This window comes from Quercus suber, unplaced genomic scaffold, assembly GCF_002906115.3.
Source record: "Quercus suber isolate HL8 unplaced genomic scaffold, Cork oak 2.0 scaffold_6, whole genome shotgun sequence".
Taxonomy (NCBI): domain Eukaryota; kingdom Viridiplantae; phylum Streptophyta; class Magnoliopsida; order Fagales; family Fagaceae; genus Quercus; species Quercus suber.
Genome location: NW_027069472.1, coordinates 2,418,454 through 2,434,847, shown reverse-complemented (window position 1 = coordinate 2,434,847; position 16,394 = coordinate 2,418,454). Strand labels below are relative to the sequence as shown.

Below are 16,394 nucleotides of genomic sequence, written 5' to 3'. Positions count from 1 at the left end.
CAGAGATATAAAATACTCATTTGAGATAAGTTTAATGGATTTAGTTATTTAGAGTGTTCGGCCTAACCACTTTAATAAGGAGTTACTAAAGTATATATTTATGAAATTAAATTTTATAAATATATGATAAATAATTTAAAAGATTAAACCGGATACTTTATGATTAAGATGTAGTAATCTTCAAAGTGATAGTCAATATTAATGACTTTGTATTACTACGAATATTTTAATGAAGGGTTGAATATATTATAAAGTCTTAGGATATAATTTATTAATAAGGCCTATAGTGCAATTATATTTATATAGTGGTATTAAATATAATTAATAATACTTTTGGGCTTGTTAAGAGTTGACAGAAAGGTCCAAAATCCATTGGAGCTAGTGTCTTATTTGTCCATTTTAGTCCCACTTCAAGCCACATACTAAAACCCAATTGGAATTGCCCAAAAGTTTAGCTCAATTAGATAATCAGTTATATATAAGGAGAGAAACATATAGAATTTAGTAATGCATTGTAATGAATGAAAATGGTATGTATGTGAGTATAAGCCGCTCTCTTATTCTCCCTTGAATACATACGTGTAAACTAATTGAGAGACCACACTTATTGGGCATAAGTGGAATAGGAGTGAAGATTAAAAGTGTTTTCAAGTACTTCTAATCTTTAGTTTTGAATTTTACCATACCAAGGTATGCTCTCTTGTTCTTAAATTCTGAAATTTACATAATACATGTTATTAATTGTAAATGAAATAGATCCGTTAATTTTCCACTGCGTATGTTTTGTATGAGATACAAAACTGTATTTTTCATGTGTTTTTCCTACAATTGATATCAAAGTGGTCTTCAATTTCGAAATTGTATCACATGTTTTGTGAGTTTTGGAATCAAAGATAGTAATTTCATGATCTTAGAAGATTATATAATTAATTGTCTGCATGGTTATTGAAATTATGGTTTGATAAAAACTGATATTGATGTTATGATGTTATTGAAGTTTGATATGAATTATGTTAGATTGAACTTCAAGGCTATAACATTAGTGGAATTCAGTTTTTGATTTCAAACTTAATCTATTATGTTCATATGATGGTAGTTTGTTCATGAAAAACCGTTGAAAACTGTTTGGTGAAAATTTTGGAAAAATTCAATTTCACGAGTTTCAATCGATCGAGTAAGTATCTAGTGGGAGACAGATACAATGGTTGGATCTCGTGTCCTCCATTATTGGGTCATAGTAATGTGGGTAAACACATCATTTTGGTGTATATGCCTTGTAATCCCAAAAGAGGGTGTTTATTTCATAGTACTACAAGATTGAACTTACCCGTTTAAAATAGTGTGAACAAGCACCTCGTCTTAGTATATATGCCTCGCGATCCCAAAGGAGGGTGCTTTGTTTCATGTTACTACAATTTTAAACACTATAAGGGAAATGAAATATGGTTACACATGATTCTAGATAATATTGTATACTAGACTAAGTATAATGTTAACCTCCCAAAGGAGCTATGTCATTATTTAATTAGAGGTTAAAATTCATACAGCATATTATTAGTGTTTGATAAGAGTTATCATGATAATACTAATAATGAGAATAGTTCTCAATCAATCATGATATTTATAATATACTTACTACCAAGGAATTATAGACATGGATTGAGTTGTCGTTGCATATTTTATGGTACGGTTTTATTAAGGTTCCATGCTATATGTTTACATGCTAAATTGATAATGTCCGGTACTTGTTACATTCATGTTTGTTATTTTGTATACTAGACTAAGTATAATGTTAACCTCCCAAAGGAGCTATGTCATTATTTAATTAGAGGTTAAAATTCATACAGCATATTATTAGTGTTTGATAAGAGTTATCATGATAATACTAATAATGAGAATAGTTCTCAATCAATCATGATATTTATAATATACTTACTACCAAGGAATTATAGACATGGATTGAGTTGTCGTTGCATATTTTATGGTACGGTTTTATTAAGGTTCCATGCTATATGTTTACATGCTAAATTGATAATGTCCGGTACTTGTTACATTCATGTTTGTTATTTTCATATTTAAATCGTGGCATCTTTTAGCTCACTTGTTGCAATTCATAATAAAAAAAAAAACTGACTGGATCCAACTATGTTGACTAGAAAAGAAATTTGGACATTGTTCTCACTGTTGAAGAGCACAAATTCATGCTTTATGAACCTTGTCCTAACTTCCCATCATTAGATGCTCCTCTTGAGGAAAAATAGTGACATGATCATTGGTAAAAATTTAATGAGATGCCCAAGTGCTATATCCTAGCATCTATCTAAAATGTTCTACAACATCAAATGCAGGATGTAGAACTAGCTTCAGACATAATGCTAAGTCTGAAGATGTTTAGTGATAAGGGTATGAAAAGTTCATTCATTTTTGAAATATGTTTAGTACAAAATCCCACGAATTTCTGGTGTGTGGATTCAGGTTGTACTAATCATATCTACAATACTTTACTGGGGTTCCAGGAAACCAAAAAGCTGAATGAAGGGGAACTGTTTCTTACTTTGGCTGAGGGGAGCAAAATTCCAGTTGTAGCTGTTGGAGTGTTTAATTTATATTTTGGTTCTAGAGTTTTAATATTGAAAGACTGTTTGTATGTACCTAATGTTTATAGGAATTTAATTTCTGCAACTTATTTAGGTAGATATGGATATTATGTTATCCTCAAAAACAATGTTGTAATAAAAAAGGATAAAGTGTTTATCTGTTCTGGCAATATTGTTGATGGTCTTTATATTTTAACTCCTGATAAGCATGAATTATACAATTCTGAATTAAATAATAATTCTCATGTAAAATCATTAAAGAGAAAGTTTCTTTCTACTAATGATGCATATCTTTGGCACTTGCGTTTGGGTTATATTAATTCAAATAGAATTCAAAGATTGATCAAAGATGGACTCTTAAAGCCATTGGACTTTGATGGATTTTCAGTTTATGAATCTTGTTTAGAGGCCAAAATGACCAAAGGACATTTTAATGCAAAAGGTAGAAGAGCCCAAGAGTTGCTAGAATTAGTTCATACGGATATATGCGGTCCTATGTCAACCCAAGCAAAAGGGGGTTATGAGCAAGGAAGTTAATTCTGTACCGGCCGGCATAGTCAGAATTTTTCATGTCGGTACTTAGACTGATACAGAAACTGGGTTGATTCGTACCGTCCTAAATATCGGTGTGTTTCAGCTTGTTTTGACCATTTCAGCAGATTTCGATGCTTTTTCGTGGTAACTTCATTTTGGACAAGTACAAACTAAAATGGGTTTTCATAAAAAAAATTTCTACTTACAACTCCTCTTCACCATTGTTGAACCTTCATCCACCGATGAGATATTGTCAAATCTTGAGGCTTGAGCTCACTGCTTATTCCATAGTAGCTTCTTCAGTTTTCTTCTCTTCCTCATTGTCACTCTCTTTCTTTTGGCATTTTTGGTCTGAGTTTCTAAACAAAATGTTAGCAGAGAAACCCAAGGGACAAGAGGTCAAGACTTAAGATGACTTCCACTGTTTCACACCTACCCACTTTCTACTTCTTATTAAAAGCTTCTTCTTTTTTTTTTTTTTCTTTTTTTTACAAAAGTTACTAGTGGACGAACAAACCAATGTGGTTTATCTACCACTCTTTTACCTTTTTTATTTTTTGATTTTTGATTTTTGATTTTTTAGAAAATCGTTTATAGTTTACTATTCTTTTTCTTTTTGACCACTCCTATGTAGAAGGCTTATTATGCTTTTTAATTTTTTTATTGAGTTGTGAAATGGCTTAAAATAATTTGAACAAAAGAGGTATAATTTTGAAATGTAATTAGATGTATTAATTTATATAGAATTTTTTAAAAGTCTATATATATATATATATATAATTGCAGTAACTCTGAAACGGTACATCGATATCGACCGATAACAAAATATTTCATTTTTTTGACCAAACCGAAACGGCTTCCGGTATGGTATTGACTCCTTTGGTTATGAGTACTTCATCACTTTTACAGATGATTACTCAAGATATGATTATGCGTACCTAATGAGACGGAAGTCCGAAGCCTTTGAAAAATTCAAAGAGTTTAGGGCTAAAGTTAAGAATCAATTGGGTAAATGCATAAAGGCTATTCGATCTGATCAAGGTGGTGAATACCTTCTTGGGGATTTCAAGGATTACTTAACTCAAAATGGGATTGTATCCTAATTGATTGCACCTGGAACTCCTCAACAAAATGGTGTAGCAAAAAGAAGGAACATGACTCTTTTAGAAATGGTTAGGTCTATGATGAGTTATTCACCTTTACTAATTTTCTTTAGGAGATATGCACTAAAAACTGCAATGTATATTTTAAATTTAGTTCCATCAAACTAGTTCCCAACACACCTAAGGAATTGTGGAGTGGGCATAAGCCTAGTATGAAATACCTCCACATTTAGGGATGTCCAGCACATGTGTTGAAAGGGAAATCTGATAAGTTGGAAGCAAAAATAGAAGTATGCATGTTTTTAGGCTATTCAAAGGAAACTGAGGGTTATTTATTCTATAATAATAAAAATAACAAAGTGTTTGTTAGCACCAATGCCAAATTTTTGGAAGATGATTATGTGAATAATTTTAATCCTAGAAGTAAAGCTATCTTGGTTGAAATAGATGAACTTGTGATTGAACAACCAATGGATGAAACTAGGGATGATGTCGCTGTATTAGATATACCACAAGATTCTACTCATAAGATGACAGGTGTCTTGTTGTAATGAGAGGATTATAAGGTCACCTGTAAGATTTATAGGTCTAGGAGAAACTTTTGAAGCTATTTTAGAAGTGCCTAAATTGGATCCCTACACTTATGAAAGGCAATGAAAGATATGGATGCATATCATTAGGTCAAAGTTATGAAATCTGAATTGAATTCTATGTATTCCAATCAAGTTTAGGATCTTGTAAAGATGTCTAACAGCATTAAACCTTGGTTGCAAATGAGTTTACAAGATGAAGAGAGGGATAAATGGAAAGGTTGAAACCTTTAAAGTTAGGCTAGTGGCGAAAGGGTATACACAAAAAGAAGGTATTGATTATGTAGAAACTTTTTCACCAGTAGCAATGCTTAAATCTATCAGAATTCTCTTTCCATTGTTGCTCATTATGATTATGAGATTTGGCAAATGGATGTCAAGACTGCATTTCTTAATGGAAATCTTGAAAAAGAAATTTATATGATGCAACTGGAAGGTTTCGTAGCAAAGAACCAAGAGCATATGGTATGCAAATTGAAAAGATCCATTTATGGACTTAAGCAAACATCCAGATTATGGAACATCAGATTGATCAACCAATCAAATCATTTGGTTTTGAACAAAATCTCGATGGACTATATGTGTACAAAAGATATCAAGATAAAATAGTAATCTTCTTAATGCTTTATGTTGATGACATTCTACTAATTGGAAATGATATAGGGGTGATGTTATCAGTTAAGATATGGTTGTCAAGCCAATTTGATATGAAGGCCTTGGGTGAAGCTAGCTATATCCTAGGGATCAAGCTTAGGCCAGATCGCAAGAATAGAATATTAGACTTATCTCAAGCAGGGTATATAGATAAGGTTCTAAAACGGTTTAGCATATAAAATTCCAAAAGAGGACTACTCTCTTTCAGACATAGACTTCCTTTGTTTGATGATCAAAGGCCTAAGACTCTCGAGGAAGAAAATATGATGAGACAAATTCTCTATGTTTCTGCAGTAAGAAGTCTCATGTATGTCATGCTTTGTACTAGACCAATATCTGTTATTCAGTTAGCATGGTCAGCCGATATCAATTAAATCTAGGACTTAAACATTGGTAAGTTGTAAACTATAAATCATATTCTCAAGAATTTAAGGAGAACGAGAGATTATATGGTTGTTTACCATAGTAAGGATTTGATTCGCATTGGTTATACAGATTTAGATTTTTAGTCAGATCTTGATTTCAAAAAGTCCATTTCAGGTTGTGCGTTAATCTTGGGAGGTGGAGCCATAAGTTGGAGAAGTGTTAAGCAATCTTGTATTGCCGACTCCACCATGGAAGCTGAATATGTTGCTGCTTGTGAAGCGACAAAGGAAGCTGTTTGGCTCAAGAAATTCCTTTCTGATCTTAGTGTTATAAGAATGGAGTAAGTTCCTATCACATTGTTTTGTGACAATAGTGGAGCGGTTGCACAATTCAAGGATCCAAGAAATCACAAGAAAGGAAAGAATATTGAAAGAAAGTACCACATCATTCGAGACATTGTTGCTTACGGAGATGTAATAGTAGCAAAGATTGATAATGCAAATAATCTAGCAAATTGCTTTACCAAAACCTTGCCCCAAAGGACTTTTGAGTCATATTTGGAGGGAATGAGAGTTAGATTAGTGTACAATAGTCTTTATGGCAAGTGAGAGATTGGTAAAATATGTGCCCTTTAAATCCTATTGTATGATACTATGTATGACATTATGTATGATATTATGTTGTGATTAATAAAATTATTTTATTATTATCTAAAATAACTATAACATAAATATTTGAACATTATCATATAGTTCATGAAATGCATAGTATGTGATTTATGTAATTTAGTCACAGAAGATATAAATCACAAGTTATTTATAAACTTAGAATTTTAGTTTGTAGTTGGTGATGAAATTGGGCATTTCATCTGCGAAAACTATAACATATCAACTAAAATGATTTGTCTTGATCATGGAAGTGGAGACTTCTAGTTGATATGTTGATATATTTTAAGTGTTAAGACATATTTAACTGAACCGCTATGAGAGTTATTATTCTACTAATGATTGTCAAATGAATAATAAATCCTACGAGTTCTATTTATATCAACTCTCAATCTTGAGAGAATAATGAACTTGATCATGAACTGTAGGTTGCTTTGATATATCAGGAGTGAGATCTAAAGTCACAATCAAAACCTCAGTATATTGGGCAACCACATTTAATGTTGAAGAAACATATATTCTCAAGATAAAATTCATAATCTCTTAACGAAGATATAAAATATTGTTTTGAGATAAATTTAATGGGTTTGATTATTCAGAGTGTTAGGCGTAACCACTTTAGTAAGGAGTTACTAAAGTATATATTTATGAAATTGAATTTTATAAATATATAATGAATAACTTAAAGAATTAAACTGAGTACTCAAGGATTAAGATGTAATAATCTTCAAAGTGGCAGTCAACATTCATAACTTTGTATTATTACAAATATTTTAATGAAGAGGCTGAATATATAATAAAGATTTGGGATATAATTTATTAATAAGGTCTAGAGTGTAATTATATTTATATAGTGATATTAAATATAATTAATGGTAATTTTGGGCTTGTGAAGAATTGACAGAAAGGCCCAAAACATATTGAAGCTAGTGTCTTATTTGTTCATTTTGGTCTAACTCCAAGCCACATACTAAAACCCAATTAGAATAGCCCAAAAAACTAGCCCAATAAGATAATCTATTATATATAAAGAGAGAAACATACAGAATTTAGTAATGCATTGTAATGTATGAAAATGGCATGTATGTGAGTGCAAGAAACTCTCTTATTCTCCCTTGAACATATACGTGTAAACTGATTGAGAGACCACACTTCTTGGGCATGAGTGAAATTAGAGTGGAGATTAAAAGTGTTCACAAATACTTCTAATATTTGGTTTTGAATTTCACCGCACCAAGGTATGCTTTCTTATTCTTAAACTCTGAAATTTACATAGAATATGTTATCAATTGCGAATTAAGCAGATTTGTTAATTTTCCATTGCGTACGTTTTGTATGAGATACAAAATTGTATTTTCCATGTGTTTTTCCTACAATTCGCCTTTTCAACCATCACTCAACTATCCTATTTGTGTTGCAACGAATTGGAAACTCCAATCCATCTCTTGTAGGATTGTTTTTTTGCTAGACAGATTTGGCTTACATTTCCCTCACATTGTTCGTATAAAAAACTTACATACCTGGTGTAAATTGAATTGTACTGCTACTACTATTACCACTTCTAATTATCTTCCTTGGAATATTGTGTTTGCTTTTAATCTATGGTCCATTTGGTTAGGTCAAAATTCTCTTATTTTTAAAAACCAAAACATACCCTTACAAATGATACAACAAAAAGCCATTGATCATGCCACATAATTCTTCTTAAGTTCTATACCTTCACCTTCTTTTTAGCATCCCACTAACATTCGTAAATCATGGACACCTGCTACACACCCTTCTGTTACTATCAACATTGATGGAAGCTCTCAAGGTAATTCAGGAGAATCTAGAGTAGGTGGGATAGCTAAAAATACTGAGGGTAATTAGCTATAGGCCTTCTCGCTACACTTAGGAAAAACGAATAACACAATAGCTGAAGTATGGGCAATCTGTGAAGCTTTGAAACTAGCTTGGAATCGAAATCATAGATTTATTAATCTACAGACTAACTCTCTTCTAGCCTCTAAATGGATTAACAATGATATGGATTATCCACCTAAATTTGCTAATTTGATTCTCGATTGCAGGTGGCTCCTAGCCAAACTTTGAGTTTTTCTAAGGTGTGATTGGTCACCTATTTTTAGTTGATTTTATTACCAATCCTAGGTTAAGAAAAATTTCATTTTTCCTAATCTAATGTGGGTGGCAAAAAATCTTGATTCTTAGGTCCGGAAGTTTGGTTACGTGTGGGAAAGGTGTTAGGCACCCCACAATGCCTGTCCTAAGGACGGTCTTTTGTTTTGATAAAACCTTAATTTTTGGAGATTAGCCTGAAGTGACATAGATCGCGATAGTCACACCGGAAAGGGGCAAGCAAGGATATATACATGCATCATGCACAATGCTAGCACACAGAGCAAGAAAGTAAATGCCTACATCCCTAGAATGTGGTCCAAAATATAGGTGTAGGAAAATAAACAGGGGTTGCCGTACTCTAGAGATGAGGACGAATGGTACAAAGCATGATATACCTAATACAAACCATCTAAAGGAGAAAGGGAGGAGGAATGAGGGGGTTTAAAGAGTACATAATCAAAGGGAAAAGGCTAAACTCCTAAACCTACTAATTGTAGTTGCTTAGCTCAACCAGTTGCTCACGTCCTTGCCCTTTTTGCTTGCGCCTAGGAGATCATGCCCTAGCTCCATGCGTCCTCGCCCTATATGTGCACATGCAAAGGCAGAGACAAGAAAACCAACAGACAAGCAATGGAAGGAAAAAGTGTAGATAAAACCATAAGGTCGCAAATCAAACAAGTAAGATAGATATGACAAGCACAGCATGTGACAAAAGCAAGAAAGCTAACCAATAAACAAAACGGGCAAACAAGCAAGGAAAACACACAAAAGGGGGTGTCCGCGAGGGAAAAATGTAGGTTTGGATTGAATGTCCATGACTTCATTGTGTTGAAGCATGGACGACACACTAGCAAACAAGACTCATGCATGAACATGTAAGCAAGCGTGTAAAGATGCATAGAAAGCCAATGGGTGGCGCAAACAAGCATGGTAAGCATATCATCACACGGAGCGAAAAAGGGAGAGGTATGCACAAAGCAACCAGCATCACGGAGGTGCCTCCCAAGTGGTTACATCCAGACAAGGCCTCATGGGTGTCAGATGTAACTACACAACCACAACCCGCTAAGGGCGTCAAGCATAGCAAAGCAACCAGCATCACGGAGGTGCCTCTCAAGTGGTTACATCCAGACAAGGCCTCATGAGTGTCAGATGTAACTACACAACCACAACCCGCTAAGGGCGTCAAGCATAGCAAAGCCTAGAATTGGAAAGGCTAGCATGAAAGATAAAGCATAGAAGCAAGCAAGCATAGACTTGCAAACAGGTGATCCAAACCCTTTGATATGGGCCAAGGTATATGGATGATGACAAAAACCACAGGGTTTAGATCAGATCCTAACCACATGGCCAAAACACAAGAAAGAAAGGTAAAGTGACAAAAGGGCTACAATAGCACATGGCAAGACAAACATTGCCTAAGTCTAAGCACATAAACATGGCACAGAGCACACAAGCACATGGAAGATGGCATAAAGCAAGCAGAGCACAGATCTAAACACACGAGCATGTAGGAACATAGATCCAGACATATAAGCATGTGAAAACCTAGATCTGAGCACGCAAGCATGTAAAAATGTAGATTTGGGCATAGGCATGGCAACGCGTGTGTGAACATGTGAAAGCTAGCGCATAAACATTGAAGAACATGAATCCAAGCATATAAGCATGTACAAATGCAGATCTAAGCATTAAACATGACAAAAAGCATACGAGCACATAGATTCGAGCAGAGCATAACCATAGACATGGTATCAAGCACACGAGCACATAACCCTAACATCAAAACAAAGCAAAAAGAGGAACAAACAAAGGAAACATGGTATAAAACTCTAAGCATGTAGATCTAAACATATAAGCGTGTGAGCAAGCATAAGAGAACATGGATCTAAGCTAAAAACATGCTAGAAACAAGATAAAGTAAGAAACACGTCAAAGAAAGCAACAAAGCATATTATCATGGCAAAAAGAACAAGAACATGCTAGGAAAAAGATTTAGAAGGTTAGGGGTGTGGATGATAGCTAAAAAGCTATATTTACACCCCTAAACCCCAAATCCAAAGTTTAGAACCAAGGAAAGGAAGATTGAGTGCAAAAGCAACATTTCTGAAAAAAATGTGTATCCTCTCTATCTGGGGCGTGTCTGGGGCTATTTATAGCCCCAGGTGCGAAAATTGAGGCAGCGGCTCTTCAAGCACCGCCGGCCTCAAACCTCCTCTAATCAGGCTAATCTTGACACCCTTGGATAGATCTTCATTTTCAGTTTCTAAAAAGGTATGGAACTAAAAAATCCAACGGTCAGATCAAAAGTTATGGCTCTGGGATGTTAGCAGACGTGGTTTTCACAATTTTCACAGTTTTCTCGATATCTCAACCGTGTTAACTCCGATTTCGACCCATGAATAGTCGTTAGAATGAGAATTTTATAATCTTCTTAATGATGTTGGTTTCAACCCATTCCAACGTCCGGATCAAAATTAGGGTTTTTGGACCCACCCAAAATCGACTTCGGGTCAAACTTGGTCAAAATTGTTTAAAAATCTCTGAGAAGCTCGGGTTTGATGTAAAATTGTGAAAAATGTTGTTTTGTGGAATTTTGGACCTCGTTTGTCCTTCGGTTAAACCTAGGGCTGACCAGGGGTGTTTTAGTCATTTTAGCGAAAAAAAGGCATTTTGGTTTTTGGATGCTCCTGTGCCCAAACGGGTTATGCCAAGTTGTTCTAGATGTCCTCATGGCCCTGTAGAGAGAAAATAGTATTTTTGGATTTTTGGGGGTCCGGCATGCAATTTGAGAGCAGACAAAATACAGTATTAACACCAGCCTGTGTTGTTTAGCTTTGTTTGTTTTTTGTTATGCGTTTATTTCTTTTCAGTTTGGTATGTACCTTAAATCAAGGGTCTAGTCACTCTTGTTTTGTTGTTTAATTTGTGTCTGTAAGTTTATTTCCCTTCCATAAAATTTCCCTTTTATGCAAAAAAAAAAAAAAAAAAAAAAAATACTGTCAACGAAGATGGCACGTCTAGGTTACATTGACCATTCTCATTATTGTTCATCATCATTGGGAAGCAAGCTCTTTTAGTCTTTTCTAAACTACAAATATCTAAAGATTTAAAAAGTAATAGGCCTAAATCTAAATGCTCTCTCAAATGTCAGATACCCTTAACCAGAAGCAATTTAAGCAGTCAGCATCAACAACATTTTAGCATTTTAAGCAGAGCCAACAAAGAGAGAAAATCCGTCAAGTAATCTAATTAGAGAACATTTTTTTGAGTCATCAAAGCATAGGGAATATCTATGTTAAATTGCTACCCTTTTACATAGTCAGTTCTGTCATATAACTTTCAAAATCAAACCTATTTTAGTACCATTCCATGAGATTTTCAAGACCCTCATGAGCAGGAAGTAGAATAGTATCATCAAAAGTTGGAAGACTATTTTTTAATATATAAACTCTTAGATAAAATTATAAACCAAAATTCTAGTTAGTTTAACTAATAAAGTATGATATAGAACAATCATCATACTCATCAAAAGATAAAGAAGAATAATCACCATAGAATTGATTCTATAAATTCAAATCCTATTGCATCTTTAAAACCCAAAAAAAAAAAAAAAAAAAAAAAAACGAAAAAAAAGAAAAAAAGGTTGGCTTCATAAGAGTAAAACATTCCCAAAATGTCGATAATCACCATTCCTCTTGCTTTATTATTTTTCTTTTTCTTCTTCCTCTTCTTTTTTGTTTTTGTTTTATATTTATTTCTGCTTGCGTTTACCATTTTCATTTCTATTAAGTATTCAACTCTGCTCACATTCTTGATTTTGTTTTAGAAAATTTTATAACCAAAGCACATGCTTAGCATGTTCAGCATATATATATATATATAGAATTGGAAAATAGTTGAGTATACTTCATTTTCGTAGGCCCATTCTTGATTGTATTCTTGAATCTTGATTATATAAGCCTGGTTATTTTGCTTCTTTGTAGTTATTAGAGGGTCCTATTATTAAATTTACCTGGGCAGAGCCATGGCCTAGAGAAAGCCCCTGCAATTTGGACCAAGACTCCTAGAAAAGATTTTGAGTGAGGCCCAAACATAAATGTGAACATCCATGGTTGATCGGGGCTTGGAAATCACGATTTACATTGATAAAATTCTTACTTTCCCAAACAAACACACAGCCAAACCATTGGCTGGAACAATTATTGAATTGTTGAAACCTATCTGATCAACTATTGCTTTTTATCCCTCAAAATATAACTTTAATTCCATTAAAAATACTACATCAAGGTTACAATCCTTGATTAATGCCCACAAATTATGAACTAGAAAATTCCGCCATACTAGATACACTCTTAGCTTCTTTGCCTGCCTAGCTTTCATTCTAGCCAGCACATTCGAATTAACTTTCTTAGAAGAGGTTGGCCTATGTTTCAGGGTCCAGCATAAGGAAATTAGTCTCAGCAAGGATACTTGAGGTGAAATTAAAAATAAGAGTGAAGGAATTAGTCTTAAAGATCAACAAATACCTCGCGTTGTAGGGGAGGGGAGGGGTTCCGACGGTAGTAGATGATTCTAACAAAGCTCAAAAGAAAAATAAAAATCAACAAAAAAATGGGACAATTATGTTATTGTTTGGTTAGTCTTTGTATGGTTGAGAGGATAAAAGGAAAAATGATGGAAAATGTTAGAAGAATAGAAAAGATTTCAATTTTCCATAACATTTGTTTGGTTAGGAGAAGTGAAATGATAGAAAATTAATATAAATTTTTCTTTTTTTATTGAGAAAAAAAAAGTGATCATGAAAATATATATATATATATTTATAAATTTACTCTTCTACCCTTTTAAGAAGACCAAATAAGAAGAAAAAAACAAAAGAGTGGTTGGTGGCTAACATTATTAGAAGGGCTTTACTTCAAAGCCCCATTTTCTCTTTGATTTTTTCCTCAAATTGGAGAGATTGAGTTTTGGTGGGATCGACAAAAAATACCTTAGAACCACCTATTGTTTCCTCTATTTTTTATCTTTACCAAACAAGGGGAAATGCTACTTTCTCCCTGCTTTTTTCTTCATATTTTTCATCTAATTGGTTTTCATCCTAACCAAACACTACCTTTAGATTCTTTAGCAAAAATTGTCACATATTTGATAGTTTTGCTAGAAGCTTTTTTTAAAACTCAAAGATAAGCTAAAATTGGAATTTCGAATTTAAGCATTAAACATTTTTTAGTGCATTATTTTCAGCTTTTAATTGAAATAATGAATTGATACAAATGTCAATTGCTTTTTTTTTTTTTTTTAAATGAAACTCAATGCCTAGAGAGAGAGAGAGAGAGAGAGAGAGAGAGAGAGAGAGAGAGAGAGAGAGAGAGAGAGAGAGAGAGAGAGAGCACTAACTATAACAATAAAAAAAAGGGGATAAATTATATAATTAGGCCCTATCTTCTACATCAATTTTTAATTTAGTTCATAACATTTTAATTGTGTCAATTTGGTTTTTAACCTTTCAGTATCATGTTAATTTGATCCTTGCCTTGGATGGAAAAATTTGATGTGTCAAATAAAATAATAGAAAATGATTTTTCTTGTCATATCAACTATCAACTGTACCACCATGTCAAATTAAGAATTAAGAATTAATAAATAAATAAAAAAACCAAATTTGATGTTCCCACGTAAGTTCATTTGGAGAAAAATTCTAAAATCCCTAAACTCTCTCTCTTGTCAGATCACTACATCTCTATTTACCTCATCCTCATGAGAAAGTATACCATGTTTTGGTAATACTAAGTCAACTTCAGATATAGTGTTTCATGTCAGCCCAATAAATGATTGACATCTGTCCAAAAATAGCTAGAACAATTTACTCCACTAACTCAAAATGAAAAAGACAATCTGGCCCCTGAAAAAATTTCAGAACGCGCCACTTATTACTCTCTGTCTCTACAGTCCTTCCTCATTCAAATTAAATTCCCAAAATCAAACCCTGAAAATTTTTGAAACCCTGGCGCTACTCTGTCCTTCTTCTCTTTCAAAGCTAATTCCCAAAATCAACCATTACTCTCTCTCTCTCTCTCTCTCTCTCATACCCAAACTTCCTTCCATCCACAATTGCCAACATTTTCTTGTCGCCGCACTACTCTTCCCCCACCTACGACGCGAGTTCTCTTAGTCACTGCTGAGCATCACCGGTCCAACCAGACTGGCCTTTATATCCCCTGAAAATCATCTTTGCTCTTTTTTCTTGCATCACCGTCGGTTTGGAGAACCCGCCCCACTTTCACTCACTGATTCCGACACCCAACGACGCAAATGGGTAATTTTCCTTTCTATCTGTTTCTTTTTTAGAACTTCTTCACATCTTTTTTCATTTTCTTCTTATTTCTTTACAACTACAGATAGCTTTTTCACTTATCACAATTTAAAATTCTAAAAAAAAGGGAACATTTTAGTGTGGAAAGTATATTTGATATCTTGAACAAGATATATATTTTTATTTCTGATATATATGTCCAGCTTTTGTGAAACAAAGAGTTGAAAAACTCATTAGGATATTGAAACTGATCTGTATCTATTTGAATTTGGCATTGGTGCAGGGATGTGACACTTCTATTCTATAGGGTTTGCTGAAGTAATTGATTCCAATAATTAAAATTGCTCAAATTGCATATTAGTTTTCTTGATCACCGTTGGAATTTTCAGACTTTGGTTCTTTCCTTGTAATGATTTTTTTCCCCAAGTTTGTGGTAGGTTGTTAAAGGAATTGATTATGTCAAATAGTGTCTTCCTAAAGGTTTCCTCTAAGGTATAAGTATTCAATATATTTTTCTCTTTGTACCTATTTTTAAGTTGTTCATTCAATTTTTTTTATTATTAGGTTAGACTACTAATGGATTTTTCTCAAAAAGGTTGTTGATGCAGAAGTGGACAATGGTAAAATAGAAAATTTCGAGAATGTAGTATTGGGTGGATGCAATGAAATTAAAAATGGGCTGCAAGTGAATTCTAAAGAGGAAGCTTGTAATCTTTCAATAGATTATCCCGTGTTTGGCTTTACAAGAATGCTTTAGGAAAGTACTATAATGTTAAATTCTATATTTTTAAACGTTTAATAGAAGAAATTTAAAAAAAAAAAAAAAAAATCCCTAGCATCATGTTTTTTTAGGACTCAACCAAGAGATTATGAAGTATGATGGACAACGACTCTGGTTTTTTATTTTTTATTTTATTTTATTTTTTTTTATGCGCGCGCGCAGAGGATACAAGACTAAAGTTTTTTTTTTTTTTTTGGTTATCAACAAGACTAAAGTTTACAAATATTTAATATATGCCCAAAAGTTTACAAATATTTAATATATGCCCAACATCTAGGGATTCTTGATACCATATGCAGAGGATACAAGAATCAAGTGTCTTAACTTTGAAGTCAAGAAACATAAATTGTATTTTTAATGATGGAACATTTGTAGTCAAGGATCAGAAAATTTATGTTAGCTAAGATGATGCGTGTATTCTCTTTAAAATAGCTTCTATACTTGTAATTGCCAATTTGCAAATATTATCTTTAAGCCAATTAGGATACAGTAAAGCATGTCTGAGTTGTCTACATTATATAAACTTATAAAGAGGTGGATTTTACCCTAACAAGAGGGGAAAGAAATCTAAAGTAAAGATGGTAATATAATTTTGAGCAGAATTTTATGATTGCATATAAGTTTACCCATAAAGCTCAATTTCAAAATTGATGTATTAAATTGCTTTGCA

General features: G+C 33.3%; 1 long non-coding RNA gene across 1 annotated transcript; it reads left to right on the top strand.

Moving 5' to 3' along the window:
• The first annotated feature begins 14,599 nt into the window (after positions 1–14,599).
• On the top strand, positions 14,600–15,407 carry LOC136067759 (uncharacterized). The gene is made up of 2 exons (XR_010629178.1): positions 14,600–14,946; positions 15,227–15,407. It is a non-coding gene; the product is annotated as an uncharacterized LOC136067759 (long non-coding RNA).
• Positions 15,408–16,394: the final 987 nt, after the last annotated feature.